Source organism: Melospiza melodia, chromosome 1 (genome assembly GCF_035770615.1).
Source record: "Melospiza melodia melodia isolate bMelMel2 chromosome 1, bMelMel2.pri, whole genome shotgun sequence".
Lineage (NCBI taxonomy): Eukaryota > Metazoa > Chordata > Aves > Passeriformes > Passerellidae > Melospiza > Melospiza melodia.
In genome coordinates this window covers 43,030,059-43,047,313 of record NC_086194.1, presented here as the reverse complement: position 1 = coordinate 43,047,313, position 17,255 = coordinate 43,030,059, and the positions used below count along the sequence as shown (strand labels likewise).

Below are 17,255 nucleotides of genomic sequence, written 5' to 3'. Positions count from 1 at the left end.
TAGATCTAAAGGGATGAACAGATAACAACTGTGTGGAAGTATTCAAAGGACAGGGCTTAAGATGTCCAAGAATTTAATCCACTGCCTTCACTGGATTATGCACCTGCTTTGCAAGTGGGCTGCAGCTGTTCCAGAACTGATGAGGACATCTTAGTTCACAATCAGGACTGCAGGAGGGCTTCAAGGATCAAGGCCCAGGACTTGGATGGTCTTCATGGGTGCCTTCCAACTCAGAATATTCTATGATAGGACTGTTGCCTGAAGATGCCTTTGTTTTAACCTTCCACTTTTTCTATGTTCAGAGACTTTGTGCTTTCTTAAAAACCTTGAGAATCCAAACCTACAAACCAAAGTCCTAGTAGTTCATGGAAAGAACTCCACAAGGAAGCAGTAACAGCATCTACAGTGTGGATCAAAACAGCAGTTTCGATCCAAGCTGGAGCATGTGCTTCAATTAGCCAGTCTCTGACAAATGCCTGGAAGTAGCTAGAACAGCAGCATGACAGGAAAATAGTTCAGAGCCAAGCTAAAGGAGAATCTAAATCAAATCAGGGGAAATAAAAAGGTTTACTGCCATTTTGAGTCCCACAATTGCAAACTGATTGTTTTGCCTCCAACGCCCCCTTCAGCCACACCTGTACAACACATCCTCCTCACATTTTAAAGGATGCAGCCAGCATACAACCCACCCCTACTCCTAGGTCAGCAGTGGAATATTAACAACAGGTAGGAGCATGTATCACAGGATACCCTCCCTGTAGTGTAACCTGTTGGACTCATGCTAAGGGAGCACAAAACATCCATGGGGGGCATATCCCAGAGGTGCTGACAGTCACATGAAATTTCAGAACAGAGCATTAGGTCTCACAAATTAGAAAATAACCTATACAGGAGATAAAGAAATCACACCTCTGTTTCCTGACACCATAAGCCATACAAATGAAAAATATCTGCTGGCCAATTAAAAAATATCCGAACAACTGGGTTTTGATAAAAATCTCAGTCTGATTTTCCCCATGGAAAAGAATTCTTACCTTGTCCCTCTTCTGATTACAGTATCATCAGAAGGCCCAGAAGAGAAGTAGTAACACATGGCTGCAGGCCAGGCATTTACTGCTGGTCTGAGGGCTACTGCTGCTACTGACAGGAGGGAGAAGAAAGCAAATGAGTCATCTTTCTCAGCTTCAACATGAACCGCTGCACACAACAGGGGAAGTGTGATGAATACACTGAATTAATTGTAAAAGCCCATTTCAACTCCTCCAGGTGCCATATGCATCCATTTACAGTTCAATACCTAAGAAGAGCTTCTTCATGCCCTCAGCAGCTGGAAAATTCATGGAAAGACTATTGAATTTAGGCATATTTATCAAGGGCACAGCAGCAAGACAAAGAAGTCCAAGCTTGACATGATGGGAAATTTTTGTATTAGACTTGTTGTATTTTTCTGAATAGTAATAAAAACCAAGGTGGTTAATGTTTTCCCCCATTTTTTTCCACCAATAAATCAAAGCATTATTTCTCTACAATGAAAAGTGGGTGTCCTTGTGACTCACTTGTGTGGAGTTTTTAACACTCCCATAAATAAACAATATGACATTCAATGCACACGAGAAGGTGAAAGTTTCAGAGAAAAAGCAGGAAGTATCTGTTGAAAGAGGAGCGCCTGCAAAACCACTGACACAGTTGCTGTTCACCTGTGGCCCTTCCATGATGGGAGATTCCTTACCCAACCCTGCCACAGCAGCTCATTTCTGTTCCCTTCCTTCCTACCAGCAATATCTGCTGCCTCTGTTGCATCAAATGCTGAGTCAAGTCTTTGGCAATGAGAATCTCTTCAAGTAACTGAAGTGTAACCTGACTGTTGCTGAGAGAGAAGCAACATCAGCCCAATAAAGCAACTGCTGTTCAAGGCAGCTCCAGTTACGAACATCTGCCCTCATTCATTTTGTGCAGCTCTGGATCCATGTGCTGGTATTTGCAAAGCCAAGAATAGAGTGGTCTTTCAGCTACTTTACAGAGTATTTCAAGACATCAAGGGCTCTCCAGACAGCTTCCTACATCTGGATGTGCTTTTCCATCCCTAGGCTCCTGCTGGCATTGATGCAGCCGTCCCCAGAGAAGCCAGCAAGCACAGGGAGGGCTGGAGCAGGGCTGAGCCCTCTCAGCAGTGAAGCATCCCCAGGATGAGCCACAGTAAGGACATAAGCACTGCCACACCCTGCAGCCTCAAAGAGGAAGGTCTGGTGACCTTGAAGCCAAGACTAAAATACACATACATATTGGCCATAGGCAGTGAATCCTATCCCAAGTGAGGAGAGGTCAGAGATAGAGGACATTTAGACCCTTCCTGCCTTGGCTCATCCTGCTTCACTCCTTCTGTGGCAGAATGATGCGCTTATAATCTAACCTGGAGGCTGACAGGAACAATCTGCTGAGGTAGCCAACCCTTCCTTCCAGGCAAAGGGATTAAAGCTACAGCACAAAAAGCTTCTCTTGCAACTATGAAGACCCAAATCTGCACCTGTGTTACTGCAGTAAGTATGTAAAATGAGAAAGCACAGAAGTCAGGGACTGAGGACTGACTAGGAAACAACCATTGTGCTGAGTGACTTATAGTTACACAAAATAACCACCATTTCTTTACCATCGAGGTGATGAACCAAACTAAACCCCAAAACACGCTGAAATAAAACCCCTCTTGTCTCATTTAATATACTTAAAGCTTAAAAATAAGCATGCACACAAGAGTCCTGTGTTCCAGTGGGACAATACATGCACATAAATTAAGCAAGGACTAGAGAACTTTGTGTATAATAGCTTGCCTTGTGACCTTTGTGCTAAGTATATATATATAATTTGTATATAATACATATGTATGACTATTGCAAAATTCATATAAAAGATTACAATTAAGACAGAGACTATGTATTTCTTCTATGTTTATACCCACATTAAAAGATGATTAATCAATGATTTTATAAATCCAAAGAAGTTAATTTCAATGAGCTGCTGGCTTCCTAGCTTTAGCTTTATACTTTGACACAACCATAGCAGAGTCAGAAGCCAAGATGCTGCAAAGCCTTATATAAATGTCTGTGGAGCTGTCCCAGGCAACCTTACAGGAGAAGGGAAGGTGAGAGCAACTCCAATCTTCATTTTCTATTAACTCTCAGGTCTCTACATGAACATGAATAACAACCTAAGTAGTAAAGAACAAACAGCCAGAAGCAAGGAGCAGAGGTAAGAACAAATCATTAAAAAGTGATAAGCACCAAGGGTCCTAACTTAGCTAAAGGCAGTAAAAATGCAGACACACAGAGAAAACCACATCATGCCTCCTCAAAATGAATCTGGTCGTATAGTTTTAGTGCTGAGTAAGTGAACTGCCTCAGTGCAACACCACAGAGTCTGCTAGAAAGGGCAGTATTTCATCTGTGTGCTTAGAGGTCTGATAGCCTATTTTCCCAGGTGTGTCTCTCCCTCCTTCTAAAGGAGAAAATTACACAGCAAATTAATCTTTGTGAACCTTTTTATTTTTCACTGCTCCTCCTCTTCCCTCCCGCCACTCTTCCTAGCTGTTGAGAAAGGTAAGCAGGAATACACTGAAATTAAAATTGAAATAAATGACAACAGCAGGAACAGCCTGAGTCTGGTCTGGCTCACAAAAGTGAGTTTATGATACGGTCGAGTCAGGGCAAAAAAAGAGGTCATGAAAGTGCTGTCACACACCTTTCTGGAGAGAGCTTTTTGTCCACATAACTACACATGAAAGCCTCATGTGCTCAGGGAAACTAATTTTCCAGTGTGAAGGGATTTCAATTCACAATCCACCACCATCCCACTCAATTTACATTACATGTGGCCAGCTGGGAGAGGGGAAAACAACAGCAAAGTAAGACACAAAGCAATTCACAAATCACTCATTTCCAATGCATCAAAGGCGTAGCAGTGAGCGTCTGTGTCATGGACCGTGGTCACTCTGCCTGCCTGCTTGCCAGAAGCTCATGCAAAACCCACCAAATCCAGGGAATCACTGACTGCACAGGGAGAGTGCAGTCCCTACACACAAACTCAGAAGGGTTGTTCCCCTGGGAGAGAGGAAGGGACAGACGCAGTTGATTTCAAATTCTTTCAAGGCATTTCCAAGGTATGTTACATTGACTGTGCTTAAGTATTTCATTGGTCACCTGTGATTCAAAAGTCACATCCAGCTTAAAACTGCAGATGAGTCTCTGAGCTTAAAGAAACCAAGGTCTAAACTCTCAGCTGAGTACCACTCCTAGAACAAAACATTCACATTAGTACACCAGTGAAGAGAACTGAACTGCCAAGAGTGTTATTCAGTGAAGAGTATACAAAATTGATCCCTAAAATAGAATGGGTGAATTTTTAGTACCAAAAGACATTAAAAACTCCCAGCATAGCTTTGAGAAGAATTTAGCAGAAACATCCCATTCTGGTTTAGAAGCTCTGAAGCTCTGAGAAGGGAGAACAAAGATTACTTTTCAGTATTGTCTATAAGACTTCACAAGAAGGACCTTTAAAAGCCTGTATGGTTTATTATCAGAGAACATAACTAGATGCCTAAGAAAGATCTGTGTGCAAGCCTTCTTCATACAAGGGGTACATAAAGCATAACCAGGAAACCCATCACAATTTCTTGATGTCATTAAAGCATGGTCCTAATACACAACTCTGAGCAGAAGAAAGAGTTAGTTCTCTGAAACAGAAGCAGCCTATGCCAAATTTACACAACAAGGACTTCCAGTCAAGGGCTCAAATCCCATAATTCAGCTGCTCTTTGCTTCTTGAGCAGCAAAGAAGCCAGCAGATCAGACTTTAGAGACATCTTTCCCTGCTAATTACATGGTAACAGTTTAAAACAGAGATTGTATCACACCCACTGTCTCTCGAGAGCAAAAACACATGTATAATCAAATTGTTAAGGTAAAACAGTAAAAATATGGAAAGGCAATTAACACCATACACAAAGAAATCTTTGCAACTGAAAACACATGATCTGTTTTCACTGAGAACAACATTTTCTCAGCTGAACTTTGGCAACTAAGCTGCGTGGTACAAAAACCATTTTTTCATAAATATGAGAAACCCCTTCTGCTACCAAACAAACTCTTATTCCTCTCATCTTTAATCCCAAGCCACCTCCACACTAGAACCAAGAAATCCTTATTTAATATCAAAATGAGCCCTTGTCCCCTTTTTATACACATGTGGCCTTCAGAACATCTAGCAGCTGAAGAAAGAGCTCCTGGATGCAGCTGAGCAGAGAAGTCCAGCTGCCAGTGAGTACCCAGATCTCTGCTGCAGTTTCATAAGGCAGAGTCAAAGGGCAGAGGAGAGGAGAACACTTGCATTGTGTGTTTTCAAAGGAAAAGGTGAAACACTTTACAATGGAAAAGGGAAACATCAGTTGGTTAGGATGTGAGAACTGTGAAGCACAGCCTCTCACAGGTATGACAAAGCAAGCTTTGGAGCACAAGATGGTCAAAGGGCAATGAAAGCTGGAGGCAGAACGGCAAAAGTTTGTGAAACTTTTCAGTTGGCACTGGAAAAAGCTTGGAGAGATGAAGGGGCAAATTGCTGAGCTCTTTGCTTACATGGCAGTTGTAAGGAAAACTTCCAAGTTAACTCCAAATAGCCAACTGTACTTAAACTCAGGTGTGTCTCTTCTCAAACCTAAACAAAACAACCCAAAAGAAGAAAGAAGACCTAGAACTAAAATAAAGGGAAGGAAGAGAAGAAACAAGTAGGAGGGGAATAGACAAAAAAAAAGACACACTTGGAGAAAGGATGTACAACAGAAGGTGCAGCCTTCAAAGACTGCCCTAGGAAAAAAAAAAAAAAAAGACCAGACAGGAAGATTATCTTTTTTATCTGTATTTACCAATAAAGCACCAAGAAATGTCCAGTCATGAGTTTGAGACCTCATTGCACTGTATGAAGTAAACAAAATCACTTAAAACACAGGAGAAGAATGTGAGAATGTCAGTGCCAGCCACAATGCTGTTGGATCAGCTGGTGTTAATTCAGTGAAACTGATGCTGTAAAATCAGTGCATCAGGAAAACTCAGCCTCCATCTCTCTTTTAGAGTCTCAAGGATGCAAGAGGGATGACATCTAATTCAGTACAAAAAAAAACCCAAATAAAACATTTCCACCTGTACACAAAAATGATATATCACCTCCCAGTTAGAAAACCAGCTCAAATCCATGAGGAAAGACATAGATGACTTCACACTACCAGGAATATGTGGACAGCAATGAGAGCAGAGAATACACTGCATCCTCAGAAAGCACACATGACATCAAATAAAAAGAAGCAAGAAACATGGCAGGAAAATTAACTACAGGGGAGGAAAGAAAACAGAGACAAAGAGAGTATTTCAACTGAAGGACAACCAGAAAAAGAACCAGATAGAGAAAAGATCTTAGAATATGCTAAGGGAAGGGACTCATCAGGATCAAGTCCAACTCCTGGTCCCATGTAGAACATCTCAAGAATCACCATATGTCCCAGAGCATAGTCCAAACATTTCTTGAACTCTGTCAGGTTTGGTGCTGTGACCATTTCTCTGGGGAGCCTCTTCCAGTGTTCAGCCGCTGTTTGGGTGAAAAACTTTTTCCTGATATCCAAATTAAACATTCTCTGACTCAGCTTCATGCCATTTCCTTGGGTCTTGTCACTGGTCATGAGAGTTAAGAGATCAGTACCTGCCCCTCCTTTCCCCTCATGAGGATAATGAAGACCACAATGAGGTCTCCCCTCAGTCTCCTCCAGGCTGAACAAACCAAGTGACCTCAGCCAATCCTCACCAGGCTTCCCTTCCAGACCCTTCACCATCCTTGTTGCCCTCCTCTGACACTCTCTAATAGTTAAATGTCTTCTTTACATTGCGGCTCCCAAAACTGCCCCCAGCACTAGAGGTGAGGCCACCCCAGGGGCCTCACAAACAAGGCTCTCTGCTCATGGTTAGCAGACATGGGCAGAGGGTGAAAAGTGAGAAGTGGAGGAAGGGATGCACTGTAAGGTACCAAACAATCAGCATCTCCTTTACATCAGTTCACACTGTTGTGTGACAGTAACACAGAACAGCTAAACCTGCACTATCCTCAGACTGCTCTTCAAGGGGACAGGAAAAGGCTCCTCTTCTTATCCCACTTCAAGCCACTAGAACAAGTCAGATCTCCTTTCACAGACTGAGCTTTGCTTACCCCACACAGCGTGGTGCCAGATATGTACACCCAATGGAAGCAATGCTTCTGCTTAGATTTAAGGATGTGCTTAACTCCTGGCTGGATCTGCACTTTCAAACACATCTCCTTGTGGGCCAAGGATTTGCATTCTTACACATCTTTAAGCTTTCCAGGACATGGCATTTATCATTCTGACTGTGATAAAGGATGGCAACACCCTGCTCGTTTATCTTGCTCTCAATACACTGCAGAAAACAAAAATATAGATTTTTTTACTACAAGGTGGAGGACACTGATATCACTCTCCCTCTCTGATAATTTAACTATAGCATAACATCATCAGGTTTAAATCAGAAGAGGGAAGAAAAGGCTTGAAGAAGCAAAAAAAAGAAAACAAAAAGTGGGTGAAGCAAGATTTACCACAAAAGAAACAAAATCTGTTTACAGATCCCATCTGAAAAGAACATCTCTATTAAACATGATTTCAGAAGAATTGACAAGGATAAATCCATGTGCAGCTCCAGGTATTTCAGCTTAAATGTGGAAAATACACATTATTCTAAGATTATGAAGAGCTTAGTTTTTGTACACATTTTCTTGGTTCATTTTAGACATAGTTCAAGATTTTAAACCAACAGACTTGGGTGCTCACTGATTTTTAAAGACAGCAGCTCTCTACTTTTTAACATGTTTCTGAATTATATATGGGCTGTGTACTCCTCCAGACAAAGGAACTCTGAAAAATTATGTTCTGCCTCTATCCAGGTGCTTCAAGTAATCTCCACCCTCCCACCTCTTCATCCCATGAAGTAAAGATGAAGGCTGCACAATGTCAGTCACACTGCAAACCTGTTCAGATGCTGCCTCTACCTGAAAGTACACAATCCATGTGTTGAGATTCTCATCTCAATTTTCAGAAGCTGAAATCTTTTCTACAGTGGGCTAGGCAGGTCCTGAGAGGGTGCTGACTGGAACACATCCTCCACAAGCCAGCATTATGCCAGACTGCATCCAGCTCCTCTCACAAGTTTCTCCTGATGGGATTGCTCTCCCTCCTGCCTTTTTCTCTTTGATGCCTGGCTAAGTGATTTTGGCTGCACCTGTGGTCTGCAATACATTTAACAAACAGCCCAGTGTGCCCCTGACCTGCCTGCTCCAGAGCCACGTGCCTGTGGCAGTGCTGCCTGGAGCATTCAGCCCAGTGCATGTGCTTGAGCGCACACGGCCCATTTCGGACCCGCTTCATTACCCTTTCCTCAGCAAGCCTGCCTGGAGTTAATTTAATGCATTTAAGGACTGAAGACCAGCTTTGCCACCCTGCAGTGCCATCAAACATGTTACAGGCAGAGGATTTGGCCATATTCCATCTATGGGGTTTCCTTCGAAGTCCACTTGTGAAAACAGCTGAGCTGATGCTTGAACAGAACTCCATCCAACAGAGATCACCACCACCATGGAGAGCTGCTGCATCTTTACACTGACCCTTGCATATTCAATCCCTCCCCAGTCACAGGAGTGGGATCACTTCCAAGTCTCCTTATCTGATACTTTAAAAGTATGGAACAAGACTGGAGTTCACAACAGTGGTCCCCATATTCAGGTTCTACTGGCCTGGCCAGCTTAATATGATCCCTCTCTCGACTGCCACAGAAGGGCACTCGCAGTCCCCAGTCCGGGAAGCAGCATCAAGGACTCACAGGAGTGACCAGAGGCAAGTAAGTGCCTTCCAGCTTCTTCCTCAGCAAGAGTCCTCTGAGCCTGGGGACTGTCATCTTGAGATCCAGATTCCCATGGAAGAAAGCTTTTTCCTTCTCAAGAGTGACTTCCAGCTTCGAGGCCCAGTATAACCAGGACAGCTTTGAGAGAGAAGGGGGTGAGTCTGTGTTCAGAGCCACACCTGGATGTGCCTTTGCAGGGCAATCCCACCTCTGGCTATAAACAGGCTTCCTCCCAACCCACTCAGAAATGCCTGTACCACGCTTTCTACCAGTCTATATAAACTAAAAACCTTTAAAGTTCAAACACAAATCACTTATTTTCTGATCTAGCCAATTGAAAAATGATGAATGACAACAGGTTGTGAAATTTATCTTGTCACCAGCCTATAATTGCTACTTGGAGCTTCAAATTATGGCAGAAAAAAAATGAAGAACAAAACTGAAGTGCTTATGGCTTATTTGGATTCTGGTTTACAAAGTGTAGAGCATTATCTTTGTCAGTGTGTGAGGAAATGCAATTGCACTGTGGATCTCTACATCAAAAACCATCTACTTAATTAATTATTTGAGTATTATATCAGCAAGAAAATAATTACTGTAGTTATTTCAGAGATGCTTATTGATTTTATACATGTGATCTGTCTGCAAAGGTTAATATGAATTTGCCAAAAATCTAAGTTCATTTTACTACAGAATTATTATGGTATTAGGATTTAGGATTAGCATACTATGATTATTAGGATTCTTAATGGTATCCTAGCAAATACAAAAATATTTTGAGGTCTTTCTAAAAAGGGACTGGATAAGGACTGAGGAGTAAAGGAGGAAGAAAAGGCTGCAATTTAAGTAGGTGTGAGATTGTCTACAGATGGAGAGTTAAGGATAGAGAACAACTAAGGAGAAAGAAAGAAATAAAATCAACAACAAACTATAGGCAGACTTCCAAGACCTTACAAGTAAAATTACAGTAGTTTAGGTGTACTTGGTTTAAAGTTCACTCATTCACATTTCTTCACTAAAACGTCACCCATAAATACCAGAAATAAAAGCTCACCAATCAAAAGCGATCAAAGCTACATTTTAAAAGCTAACTCTGCCCCTCTGTTCTTCCCCCCAGGCTTCCAACTTCCCATCTCAGGACTGTCAGTAGCTGTCAGCAGATCATATGAGAAATTCATCTGAACATACAACATAACTTGACAGGCAATACATCAGAAAACCTAGATGTGACAACAGCAAATTCCACCAGATGGTCCTGGATCATATCTATCTATTAAAAAAATTCTGACAGAAAAAAAAAATAATTCTAACCACACATAAGCAGAGCTTCTGAGGAATGGGAAAAAAAAAATCTGTTTCACCCTTTGTCCTAACCATGCCAGAAAAGGAGATACACAACAGCTCCAGCTTGTTCTCAACAGTTTGTCCTCTCATTAATATCTATATGTATATTTCATCCTCCTCTCCAAAGAAAAGACTTCTAAATAAAGATGGCTCTCCCTTAAAGGCAGTATGTACTACCAACAATGCTGCTTTTCAATTGAGAAAATTCTGTCAATGACTCTGGAGCCTGGTCTTGCTCCAGCACCAGCCTGGTCTCCAGGAACACCAAAACCATGTGGTTAGCCCTGGGAGTAGCTGCAAACTGAAGCGCATTCAAGACTCCCTGTTTGCCACCTTTCCCATCTCCCTGTTGCTCTGGCAAGCAGCAGATTCTGTTTGAGTTCAGGATGCCTACAAACCTCATCAGCCTCTCTAGCAACTCCTTTAGGAGAGACCTTGGACTGCCTTGTCCACTGCTGGTCACGCAGGTCTGTCCTGTCCAAACCCACCCTCAATCCAGGTAAAACTGCCTTTGATACATGTGGAGTACAAATGACATTCCAGCAGGCACAGCCTGCTCCAGCCTCAGGCCCACAGGAAACAGAGCTGTGGCAGGCACAGGGCCAGGGTCAGGACACTGTGCCACCCTCTGAGAGATGAGCACAGTCCCACGGCAGGAAACTGCAGGTTCAGAAGCAGCTCCATGGCTATTTCACTGATGCTGTCACTGTTCTTCAGGTGAGCACCACCAGCCTGGCCACAGCAGCAGCTCAGCTGTGACAAAAGTGAGAGGCCTATGAAACACAAATCAAACTGGAGCAGGCTGTCACTGCTCCAGTGAGACCCTCAGGGACACCATTCCTTGCTCCTGTTCTGCCCCTGCCTTCTAAGCTGTGTGCAGATTCAAGTTTTGCTCTGTGAGATGAAGTTGTGTGTAACTGCAAACTGCAACTACCACGTGTCCTTGTCCTCCCAATTACCCACGCCTGGAAGTAAAAGGTATTTAGTCAAATATATTTTTAATTGGTAAAGCAAACAGACATGAATCTGAATGCACAGAGGGAAGGAAGACAGTGAAGGATGTGGTGTTACTTTATCATTGTTTAATAGGGCAGGATGGTGCTCCAAGTGCTTTGGAAATCTGACAGTTGCTTTGAATACAAAGCTGTGACTGTGGAAGAAAACAGATCTACTCCCTGTCAGTGCACAAGCTGCACTCCACAGCTCAGGGCTGAGGCAATCTCTCTTCAGGCCAGTGTGGCACAATCACTTTCCACCAAGAAACCAGACTGATCCTTTAACCAAGGAGTAGTTCTGTATATCACACAAACCTTTTTTCCTTCCCCTAAGGACAGCTCCTTCCATTACAGACTCTCCTTTGCTGTTAATCAAAGTGCACCCATTTCCTGAGTGAGAAACACCTGAGTGTGGGATTACTCCAGTGCGCTGTTTATTGTCTCCATCCAATCCATTTTACAATTATCACCTTCAGCACAGAGAGAAAGCTACTTTTACATCATAGCCCTGAGAACAAAAAGCTTATGAAAAAGCCAATTCTGCCCTCCTCCTCGAACTTCAATGAGGAATGTATGATTTTTCACTGTGCCTTTGTCATTTTGACATAAAAGAAAAAGTCAGTGACATTTTCAAGTTTTGTTGTTGCGCACCAGTGGGGTTTCAAATACTGCAGAAGAACATAATTACATTTATAGACACTTTTGACTGGAACTTAAATGTTGCAACAGCTCTAATAGTCTCTTAGAGATAAGAAAAATAGGCATTTAGCTCAAAATGTATGTTCTGATTAAACTGAAAATGGACACCATCTTTTTACTGGACTGCTTTTTGGCATCTAAAAGTTTTTTCTATAAATACTAGACTATGATTTTTCAAATCATCAACTTCCTACAGAGAGAAAAATACACATCTTCCTATTTTACTGTTCTCAGCTGAAATACTGTAAAAGAGAAGGCATAACATGTATTTAGTAAAATTAATAGAAAGTCACTTCCTCCCCTTCTGATATTTAATATCTCATTAGAAAAGCAAAAAATAGTGCAAATCAAAGTCCATGAATCAGCTGTTTACTTTATTTATTTATAGGCATTTATATAGTGCTCATCACCATAGCAACCAGGAACCTTTTTCTTCTTCTTGTTCAAAGGAAAAGTTGTAATTTCAAAATGTGATCCTTTGATGTCACAGTGCAAATAGGTACTTAGGTCCTTTGCTGCAAACACTTTAGGCAGGTGCCTGAAGTACACCAACCAAGTCAAAGGTGTAATGAAAGAGACAGAAACAGAGAAAGGAAAAATAAAAGGAAAGGAACCATGAAACAAGTGAGAAAAAGGGAAAGAGAGAAAGAGTAAAGGGCTTTCTTATGAAAATCCACAAGGCACCGTGTCCCACAGTAAGTCCCACATGATCACCCCAGTATGTTTTACCTGTAATAACAAGCGTCTGGTTCATGGAGAAGAGTCCAATTAATGGAGACTAATCAGCAAGTTCCAAACCTATGCTGAGGGCACTGGTGAATATTCTTAAGCAAGGATTTCTAAAAGGACAGTACCTTAGAAATGAGGCTGCAGAGGGCTGTCTCCCTTTTGAGAGCAGAGAAGTCAGGAGCTTCACTTTGACTCCTACTCTATTCTGATTCCCCAGCAATTAGGCATTACCAAATTCCCACAGAATTAACAGACCTTTTTAAAAATGCCATCTGCTCACAAAACATCAAAGGAAATGTGTAAATTAAAACACTGCTCCTGCATACACCATTATAGAATGAATTACTAGGTATGTCCTGCAATTGCAGTTTCCTCATGATACTGCTGGGAACTTCTTTTCAGACCCCCAAAAGAGACTGAAATTGATTTTAAGCCAACTAAATTGGTTTTTCATCTGGTTCCTTCCCACCACTGTATAGATTATACACATACATGAACAACATGATATTTCAGATTCTTTTTAAAGCTAATGAATTTCTAATTGGGACAGAAAGGGAAAAAAAAAAGATATCTTTGGCCTGTTGTCATTTTGTTACGTAAGAGACATTATCATGAAGATTTGCTCAAGACACTGGTATGTGAAATTGTTATCTTCTGCATTTAGCTTGATCCTAACTTCCTCATAAACCAATACTGTCCAAAGCAGTTAAACAAGGAGTGTTCAGTTGTTACTAAACTAAACACATAAATCTTTACTCAAGACTGGTGGTTATTGTGTAGTCTTTTTTTTTACTGTATTCTAAATAGGGCAGAAGCTGCATGTATGACAGCAGGAAAAGTGACAAGTTCCTTATCTGGAAAAGCACCAGCAGGCACTGTTATCAGAGCAGACCAGCTCTTTTAAAGTGGATTGATGAAGCTATTTTTAAAAACACCTAATAACATCACAGAGGAGACTGATCTCTGCAAAGGTGAGCCGCACAGCTCGATACTCCTGGGAGGCAGCTAATGAAACTGAAGCTTGTCATACACAGACTGCGTCCAGTAATTGGCTTTGAACACTCCCAGCCGAGCCTCCCCCGTGCCGAGCTCAATGCCCGCTCACAGCCTGTGCCAAACGCAGCCAGAGCCGGGCACTGCCTGGCACCACCAGGGGTGAGTGGCCCTCCCTCCCCTGCCCAGCCTGCAGGCAGAACCTGGGCAGTAATCCGTGGCAATACAACAAACCTGCACACTTGGAAGGCAAAGAAAGAAACCCGCTTTCTTCCAGCCCCTCACACCTACCAGCTGGCTCCCAGGACAGGGAGAGACAGCTGTATGGGAAAGATGGCAGAGTGGTGTCGGAGCAGGTGGTGTGCTGATGGAGAAGGGAACACGTTCTACCACAGAAGGTGAAGGAAAGGGAGGCAGACCTAACCCTTTAGAAGGAAGAGGGTCCATGTCATGCCTTCATCCAGCACAGCAGAACCACCAACAAATGCTAACCTCTGGGAACCCAGGAAATTCCTCTGGCTGCCCTGGAGGGCTCAAGTCCCTGCCCAGGAGACTCAGAGACCTTGGCACAGAGCCCAAGACCCCTGTGCCTTTGATTCAGCCCTTGGAAAAAACAATTACCAGCCTTATATGAAGAATTACAAGCCACGAAATTTAAGAATGATAGTGAATTTATCACAGGGTGAAAAAAAGTTTTTTGAGGTTTTTAGAATGGGGGTTCAGGGGACAAGATGGAGGAATTGGGGTGTGTCCTGTCTTTCTCCTTCTTGGCCTCCATGTGCTGTGATGTTGGTACTTTCAGATTGGTTTAGAGTAGAAGCTCACTGTCTAACATTAGATGATAGGTATTGGAAAGTAATTGTAACTATTGTATGTGTAGTTTTTAGTATAAAAAGATAACACAGCCCGGAGGCAGGCAGAGTGCCTCTGACTGTCTTGCTGAGCGGACCTCGGCAGACCAGGAGAAGGAAATCTATAGATAAGGTACAATAAACAACCTTGAGACCGAGAAATGAAGAGCTCTGACTCCTTCTTTGAGCGCCGGGCTGGGAAAAGAGACTCTCTAACATATCTTGGGGTCACTCTGACCAGCTGAGACCCTGAGACTAACCCTCAGTGCTGTGTCATTGGTGCAAAGTCCCTTAGGGACAGCTGCTGGCTTCCCCAGGAGGGCAGCCAGCAAAAGAGAGGAGCATCACTTATGTTCCCCAAAACTGCACTGACTCTTCCCAGCCCGCTCTTCCCTGGCCTTTGTGGACCCACAGATCTACTCTACCTCTCAATGTAAACTTCAACACTGAATTCTGCAACCACCCTGGAACACAACCTAAGAAAATACTGTCCCACAGTGTGAGATCTTTGCCCTTTTGAAGAAATTTTATCTGCATAGCTGAGGATCTGTGATCTGGCTCTGGCTCTGTGGTTTAATGCTCTCCTTTGCGCCACCTCCTTTTTCATGATTCTTCCTGCCTCCCACTACTTCCTAGAAAAATCCACTCCCTCATAGCCTAGATACACCCTGACTGGAAAAGCCATTTTAAATAGAAAGCAGTTTCTTCTGCTGAGAAAAGTCATCTATGGCTCTGATCATTTGACAGTTTTACTCGTGGAAGACCTCTCTAGGTCCCTATGTTTTAAAACACCTCCTAAAGACCTTGCTATGTTAGAGCACAGGCCAGACACATTAAAAACTCTGGGGAGCAGCAACTGAATGTGGGTTAATGTCATAGGGAACTATTTAAACCCACAGCACTTATGGAACACTTTAAAGCAACAACTTTTAAGAGAAAGGGGGTGAGAAAAAGGGGAATGAGAATATTAAATTTCCAGATGATTGAAGCAAACCTCAGTAAGTTCACAATGAGATGCGACTGAGGAGATTGGAAATTTAGCTGGAAAGAGATTTCCATATAGTCAATCCATTGCTGAATAGAGAGTGGGCTCTAAGTAACTAGTTCCAAAACATTACCCAGGCATCTAGAGTGCATGTTCATGGCACACTTCACAAGTGTTGGAAGCTGAACTCCAGCTTTGATGACAGCTAATTAAAACACAAAAATGAGACTCCAAGTAAAACTGCCACCTTGCAATCATAAACCGTTCAAAATGCACTCTGGCAGAAAAGCAGACTGCAAGGCAGCTTTCCTGTATCTACTTCACACATTTGGTATCTACCACGGTTTTGAAAATGACATTGCAAAATAAACACCCTGTCTTACAGCTGATGTGTTTAGCATAAGTCAGATTTGTTTCAGGGAGAACGTCCTTGCAGAGAATAAGAGCTCTTCTGGTTCCCAGCTAAGTCAAGGCTTGATCTAACAAGCCAATCAATCAGTTCAAGCGTTTTGAGATTGCTCTTAAAAGGAGCCGTTTCTGTTTTATTACCAAAGTCAGCAGTCACCGTTTAACAGTCAGCATTTGTCAATAGTTACCCAACTATGGCACTGGTGTGAAAACACTGATACGTTCCCTTGGCTTGAGCAGTTGTTCAGATACAGTCCTTATTCTCATCACTAGAGGAGAGTGTGCCTCTCCAATTGATTTATTTTTCTAAACATGAAGCCTTTATCTTCATAGCCCATTTAAACACGGGGTTAATTGAGGGGGGCTGGAAGGGAGCAAGGGGACCCAGCAGACACACAGAGCCCACCCTTGGAACATGCATGTGCAATGCATCCAGAGCTGACACAGCCAAGAGAAACTTTTCCACCATGCTTAGTCAGCACGCAATAATTAAAAAGGTGCAGGGTGTGATAAACCGGCATCCCTATCCATTGGGGCCAAACTCGCAAATTCATTGCTAAGCTTTCAAAGCCGAAGACAGCTGTCGGCAGGCTAGGGGTTGGTGTCCCAAGGCACTCAGCCATCAAGGAAAACTGTCAGGAGAGCATAATTACATCTTCACCTTTCCCAGTAGGCTTTAAACCTGCAGCGCCTTTGACCTCTGGGGAGGTTATCAGAGTTGGGATGGAACAGCTGCCTGCTCCGCTGCCCTCACCGCGGGCTGCCCTGCCGGCCCGGAGCGCTCTCGCTGCCCGTCCGTGCGGAGGTGCCCGCGGTCGCGGCGCCAGCCCCGCTCCGGGAGGGCTCATCGCATCCGCCTCCCCGCCGCGGGGTCGCCGCCGACCACGAGGGACATGGCCCCGCTCCCCCCGCTTCCTCATCACCTCCTCTCCTCTCATTCCCCACCTTCGGGAAGAAGGCGACAGGGGCCACCGCCACCCCCCACGAACCGCCCCCTGCGGGAGCCCGGGCCGGCCCCCGCCCGCGCCGCCTCACCTGCCCCCCGCGGCAGCGACCGCCCCTCGGCCCCGCCGGCCCGGCCCCGCCGCCCCGGCCGCCTCCTCGCTTACGGTGTCCCCGCCCGGCGGCGGGCGGGAACGGGGCGGGCGGGCCTGGCAGGCCGCGCATGCCCGGTGCGGGCCAAGGGCATTGTGGAGGCTGCAGTTCGCGGGCCCTGAGGGCGGTCGTCCTGCTTGGGCGCTCAGTGCACACGCTGTTCCCGCTCCTGTCCCCGCTCCTGTCCCCGCGGTCAGTGCACACGCTGTCCCCGGCCCTG

At 43.9% G+C, this 17,255-nt stretch overlaps 1 protein-coding gene across 2 annotated transcripts in view; it reads right to left on the bottom strand.

Annotated features, from left to right (window-relative positions):
* The window catches only part of POMGNT2 (protein O-linked mannose N-acetylglucosaminyltransferase 2 (beta 1,4-)), a 31,496-nt gene extending 14,467 nt beyond the window's left edge, over positions 1 to 17,029 (bottom strand). The window contains exon 1 of one of the 2 annotated variants that reach the window (XM_063155397.1): positions 16,976 to 17,029. The gene's annotated coding sequence lies outside the window, so the exon portion shown is untranslated. Of the gene's footprint in view, positions 1 to 1,034; positions 1,056 to 16,975 lie in introns of those variants that run through there. The other variant, XM_063155417.1, reaches the window with a different exon arrangement.
* Positions 17,030 to 17,255: the final 226 nt, after the last annotated feature.